Below are 7,212 nucleotides of genomic sequence, written 5' to 3'. Positions count from 1 at the left end.
CAGATCGTCCAGGTCTCCGAGCGGCAGGTTCCGCCCCAACTCCCAGATGTCTTCGCGCCTGGCCCCGCTCCCAGTTCCCAGGTCTCCGTGCGCTTGGCCCCGCCCCCAGCTCCCTGGTCCACGCGCGCCGTCCCAGAGTGCGCCTGCGCGGGACCCACCTAATTCTGGCGTCACGGCCGCAGCCGCAGCAACGGGAGCGCCGAGGCAGTTGGGAGTGGTCAGTGTTGCTAGGCTCGTTCGTCTCCTGGTGCAAATCCAGACCTCAGTGCCTCGGGCTTCCGGGTTCACTTGTAAAGAAGGAAGTCGTGAACGTGGAAAGCAGTGGAATGTCCAAGCGTAATAGGGTTGGGGTGTGGCCTTGTGACGGAATGCCTACCTAGCACGTGCGAGGCCCTTGTTCTATCTCCAGCGCCAAAGAATATATAAAATATAATGCCTTAGGTGGCCAAGTCCCGAAGCCACTGGTTAGTTGACGCTGAGAGCCTGCTTCATGCCCCGCTGAAGGGCTGAGTTTTTTGAGCCTGAGATAGCGTTGCGGCCCCTGGAGGGCGGGAGGGAGCGGTCAGTGCCGCTGACCGGAAGCCCGATGCGCGCGGGCAGTGGTCGCGCAGGCCGCTGCGATGGTGGTGTCCGCACCTGGCAACTCGGAGCTGCGGCGGGAGCCCGCGATCGCCAGAGAGCGTTCAAGGGCGGGGACGGACTTTCAGATCTGCATTGTACTTGCAAAGAATCCCCCTTGAGAACCGATTTAGGGACTAGTGTAGGGAGGGTGGAAGAAGCAAGCTCGATGAGGTCACTGCAGTACTTCGGATGAAATATAATGAGGCTGGATAGATATGACGGTGTGAACACTTAGAACTTGAGCATATTAGACATCACGTGAAAAGACTAAGGGTAAAAAAGGATTTCTTATGTATATTGAGGTAGGCGAGGTTAGGGACATAAAGGCATCAGAAGCAAGAGCCCGGGGCTAAGAATAAACATATTGATAGGTGACTTGACCTGGAGCATGTATGCATTTTCTTTAGGTTTCTCACTCCTTCAGTAGGCCGTAGCAGCTAATAGTGCTTTTAACCTTGCCCTAACGTTTGTCCCTGTAATTCTGGATATGCATATCCTGGGTAAATAGCTCAAGGAAAACATCTGGTGAAACTCATCCTTTGATGAAAAGGAAACCTTGTCAAAGGAGAATATCTCATAAAGATCCAGATTCAGTACACCAACCGGAATTAATGTCTCTCTGGGCCCAACTGATAATGTCAAGAATGATTGAGAGGTACCAGGTGCCCAGAACAAAGGGGAACACTAGCTAAAGGAATGTTTAAAATAAACCCCCACCTCCTCCCTGTTTTACCTAGTATAAATATCCCTAATGTTAGAACATTCAGCACACCACTTTTTATGTGCCTGCACCTAAGTCTGGGTGTGTACTATGCTTTCCTTTGTTTTACTAATAAACTTTCCTGGTCTAACCTCCATGTGTCCTTAAAATGTGCTCCATGTTTTCTGCAGCAACATCACAAATCCAGTACCCAAATTGAGAACCTCTCCTTCTGGAGACCTCCATGACCCATCTTGTTTCTGTTGACAAAAGATCCACAAAAGATCCAATTCCTTAATACACACATGTCCTGCACATGAAAATAAGATTCATAAATAGTTGGAAATGTGGGCAAAAGAAATACAAACCCCTTAAGCAGGTGAGAAGTTTATCGGCCTATCAGAATAAGCAATGCAAATTAGAGTTAAGATGCTCTTTCCACCCACTGGATTGGCAGAAATCAAAAATCCTCTCTGGAATAAAAATGTGTTCCAGATCCTCTACTCTTACCCAAAGTGGCCAGTATTCAATACCATATTAACAGGCATGTCAGAAAAACAAAAAGACCCAGGAATGGAAATAAATCCATGGGTAACCCCAATATTGAAGTTATCTGATTTTCAATTTACAGTAATAAATGTGCTAAGGAAAACTGGACAAAGAGAACAAGGATCTATAAAAGTGGAAGAAATAGCATCAGCCTTGCACTCATATCAGTGAGCATGCACACACATACTTTTTTTTTTTTTTGAGACAAGATATTGCTGTATTGCCCAGGCTGACCCTGAACTACTGGGCTCAAGCGGTCCTACTGCTTCAGCCTCCCAGACAGATAGCTGGGAACTACAGGTGCAAACCACCATACCTGGTTACAAGTCTTCTGGGAACTCTCCAATTTGTTCCACAGGATCAGCATAACCTTGATACCAAAACTTAGAAAGGACTAGTAAGTAACCTTACAGTAGCAAGACATGGTGGTACATTTCTGTAATCCCAGCACTTGGGAGGCTGAGGCAGAAGGATTGCAAGTTCAAGATCAGCCTGGGATACATAGCAAGTCCCTGTGTCAAGAAAAAGAAGAAGGGGAGGAGGGGGGAAAGGGGAGGAGAAAGGAAGAGAAGGAAGGAGAGGAGGAGGAGGAGAAGGAGGAAGAGGAAGAAGAAGAAATGGTACAGCATATTCTAAGAATCCAAGCCAAAGATTAGCAAATTAAATCCAATATAACAAAGATCACTCAGTACAGCAAAGTTAGGCTTACTCTAGGAATGCCAGAGTAGTTAGGCTTACTCCAGAATGCCAGTTGTTTTAACATTCCAAAATCTACTACCACACTTCATCTCATTAATAGAATGGAGTAAAAAGTATGGAAATCTTAGTAGGTACAGAAAAAGTATCTGATAAAATTCAACACCCTTTCACGATACAACTTAGCAAATGAGAAATGCAAGTGCAGAATGAGAATGGTTCCCACAGCCCTTATTTCTGACATCAGCTTCATGCTTGGGGACACTAGGACCACCCTCAGGTTTGGAAGATTCCATGAAAGACTACAGAGCTCCCTGAAAGCTGTTGTGCTCATGGATGTGGCGTAGTACCTTGAAAAGACAGATTCAACCAAGGGAAGAGGCTCAAGGGGCAGGGTCCAGAAGAGGTCCTATTAGTTTCCAGTTGGCCTCTCCCAGTGGAGTCATAGAGCTGTTTCTGCCTGCCAGGTGTGACAGTATTCATCATGTATACTGGGTAGACTTTCCCAAGGCAGACTGCACACAGAATTGAGCCCAGGCTCTAGCCCCTCTGGAGATCAAGCTTAGGTTATGTGACTCAAGCCCACATCACATCATTGGGTCATCTAGTGTAGCTCAGTCTTCAGGCAGAGACATCTGTATCAGAGAGGATACCCAAGGGTATAGACATCACCTCCCAGGACCTGAGGGCAAGTACCAGACCTCTCTTTGGGCAAGATTAAGTTCTTTACTATACAACAAGGTATTCCCTTCCTCTGGATAGTGTATTTACAAAAGACCTCCAAGAAATGCTGTAATGAATGAAGAAATAGTGAAAATGTAAGCAGGAATGAGACAAAAGTGCCTGCTCCCCACTTCTACCTGGCATTGTGCTACAGGGCCTAGCTAGTGCAAGAAGGTAAGAGAAAGAAATAAAAGATATAAGGATATGAAAAGAACAAAAACCAATCCAGAAGATAAGATCTTGAATGTAGAAAACCCAAAAGAATTTCCACATTTGTGGAGGTCAGTTTTGTTTGCTTTCCAGGATAAAAAGGATAACGTCCCCCTTAGAGCCTGGGCGGCCTTGCTAGCCATCCCTTTAAAGGACTGGTGTTCCCCAAACATAGGGTTCCTCAGCCCCGTGCACAGCACCCTCCTCACCCTGCACTCCTCACTCCCATGAAATTTGGGGCAACATGAAGTTCATACTGCTTGCAGTACATGAGTAGCAAATCCTTTGTCTCAGATCCACAGTCTCCTGTCTGCCACAATCATGACACTATTAGCTTGTGCTATGGTTTGGATATGCAAACCCCAAGGGTTTGCATGTTGGAAACTTGGTCCCCAGTGTGGCAGTGTTGGGGGAGGGGCTTTAAGAGGTAGGTTGTTGGGGGTATCATCTTCAGAAGGGGTCCTATGGGACTTTAAATAGTTCCCATGAGAGAAGGTTGTTATACAGGAGCAAGACTGGCCCTTCCTACTCTCTGGCTTCCCGTCTCACCATGTGATCTTTTCTCACATGCATTCACACCATTGTGATATCATCTGCCTTGGGACCCTCACCAGAGCCAAGCCAATACCAGCACTCTTAAACTTTTAAATCCCTGTGCTAAATCAACCACTCTTTCTTATACATTTTCCAGCCTTGAATATTTTGTTATAGCAACCAAAACCAAACTGATACAACTTGCAAGCAGGGTAAAATCTCAGACCTTTCATTTCTTTGTTTTTCCTCTCCCCCCTTTCCCTCCTTCATGAGGACCAACTTTAAGCCTGCCAGGGGAGTCATGATGGGAACTTGGAGGGAGCTGGGGGTTGAGCAAATAGGCAAATACATTCAAGGACTCTCACTGTTGGAGAAGGGAGTTGCAAATAAGGAAACCATGCAGACTGAACCAACTTCCATGTTGTTGGATTGAAATGAGATATCAGTACAAATTCTTAGTTTTAACACAGGTAGATATAAGAATAGGTATATATATATAATATACATATGCATATATACTTACATATACTCATTCCCAGCTCTGGAAACAATGTCATCCTGGCAGCACGGAGCAGCTCTTAGTCTCCAACTACCATACTCACTGAAAGGAACCAGGCTCCTCAGAGAAATGCCAACCCCTGGACTACAGCCAACAACCAAGGTAAGGAGTGCTCAGAGTGATGGGACATGTCAGAAGGACATGGACACCAGATTCAAAAGTACAGATGGCAGTCCATTGAGAAAAGTGGCAGTCCTTGAGTCTGAGATAGATACAGACATAGAACATGCATGCATACATAAAGGAGGGAGAGGGGAGGCCCCACCTCATAGAGCAAATCTCAGATTGTCTCCCCAGAGTCACTCAAAGCACTTACTAATTAACCCCACAGGGGGGAATCTTGGCAGACCCCATCCCGCCCAGCTGATGAGAGTTATCATTGCCAGTGATGTCCAGATTGGCACCATGGGCCTGGCACAGGCTGCTTGAGAAAACACCTTGCCTCAGAGGGATTTCTATTGGCAATGCCAAAATCACAAGAAAAGGACAGAGCTAAAGGGGAGGATGTTCTACAGAGACCCAGCAAGGATGTCATCGAGATGGGGACCAAGCAAATATTAGAGCAGTGTTCGTTTCCCAATTTAACTGTGAGAATCTGTTTACTTCCAAAGTACACTGTGGGGGTATGGGTAACAAGCATCAAGTCTGCAACTTATTCTCAAATAGTTACAGAGGTGGGGGAGAGAATATAACAATAAGGCAAATGTGGTGAATCAGGGATGTTGGAGATGTGTGTGGAGGGGATCTCCAGGATCTCTTTGTACTATGTGTGTTACTTTTCTGTAAATTGAAATTTATTTCAAGATAAAAACTTGGATGGGAGCATAGCTGATCTCATAGAAGTGGAGGGCATAACAGTGACCACTGGAAGGGTGGAGGGCAGGGACAGGCAGAGGCTGGACAACAGGTACGGAAGCACAGACAGGAGGAGCAAGTCCTAGGGTTCCACAGCACAGTAGAGTTCATGACAATTAACTGATAGATATTTCATGAAGAACTAGAAAGAGGAGCACAAAGTCTCCAAACAGCAAATCTATACATGTTTAAGGAGACAAAAATGCTAATTACACTGATTTGATTACTGCACATTGTATTCATGCATGAGCTAATCACGCCATAGCCCACAAATATGTATGATTATTGTGTCAATTAAAAACAAACTTTAGTCAGACACTGGTGGCTCATGCCTGTAATCCTAGCTACTCAGAAGGCAGAAATCAGGAGGATCATGGTTCAAAGCCATCCCAGATAAACAGTTCTGTGAGATCCTTTTTGGAAAAAACCCATGGCAAAAAAGGACTGACGGAATGGCTCAAGGTGTAAGCCCTGAGTTCAAACCCCCAGTACAGCAAAAATAAATAAATAAATAAGTAGACTTTAAAACAGTCACAAAATGCCACACAAGACCATGTATTTTCACAGTGCCAAAAGCAGGTAAATGTTTAGGAAAGGTCTGGAAGGATGTCCAAGGTGGAGGAAAGAGATTAGGATGGGTGCGTCTCAGTCCTGGCTCCTACTCAGGTGGTGCTGCCCCCTGGTGGCTGAAGGGCTGGTGATGTGGGAAAGCTAAACCACAGGTCCCACAGTGGTTACCTGTCACGGCAACCACTGGCGCTAAGGGATGTTACTGGAGACAGGGGACATTTTCATGAAAGGTCTGATAAAGATACAGACCTTTCATATGCATGCTTCATACATGAAGGTGAGGGAAGGTCCCACCTCACAGAGCAAATCTCAGATTGTCTCCCCAGAAACTAATTGTAATTAATGAATGCAAAGTGCTGTGGCAGTGGTGAGGAAGCTGACATGAATATTCGGCTTTTCTGGTGAGCACTACTCTGCACCGGGCAATGGCTTCATCAGGGATGTACACATCTCAGTTAATGTCCCCAGCAGACCTATGGGCAGTCTCCGTCACCATTGCCAAATTATGGACGAAGAACCTGTGATAGGCACAGACGGGAAATAACCTGTCCAAAGTGAACTGTCCTTTGGAAGTTCTGGGGAAATTCACAGGCTCTCAGGATGGTACCTGCGTGGCTGGATTGTTTCCCCACTATGGGGCTGAGCTGCCCTGCTAGTGTCCCTGGACCATAATCACCAGCTGGGGAGTTAGTTCTTCTTCCACATAGTCATTTCACTCAAGGGGGTCTGCTGCGAGCAGTGCCCCTTACACCTGGGTTAGCCCCACAGGCTAAGGACCTGGCCTGTCTCCTACATGCTCAGGAGGCTTCTTAACCAAGGGTGCATGGCCTCCTGGACCAACTCCGCCAGAATTCCCAACAAAATGTTCCTAACCCCCTTCCTAGGCCTATGTGGCTTGTCCTTGAGCTGTGCCCCAAGGTGTCCTCCCAGTGTGTGCACCTTTGGGTCCACAGCTCCTCATTGTGCCCAGCAGAGTTGGGAGGCTCCTGGGAAAAACCACAGGCTCTTCACTCTGAACCTGTGCTGCCCCAACAATCAGGTGTCAATGTCAAGGTTGGAAGCTGGGACAGATGGGGAGGCAATCCATTGGGTTAGTTGATAACTTCTTTCTTCTTCTTCTTTTGGTGTTTGGGATGAACACAGGGCCTCGCACATGCTCAGCGGGCATTATACCACTGATCTACAAACCAGGCAT

This window comes from Castor canadensis, chromosome 3 (assembly GCF_047511655.1).
Source record: "Castor canadensis chromosome 3, mCasCan1.hap1v2, whole genome shotgun sequence".
NCBI lineage: Eukaryota > Metazoa > Chordata > Mammalia > Rodentia > Castoridae > Castor > Castor canadensis.
This window is presented reverse-complemented; position numbering follows the sequence as displayed.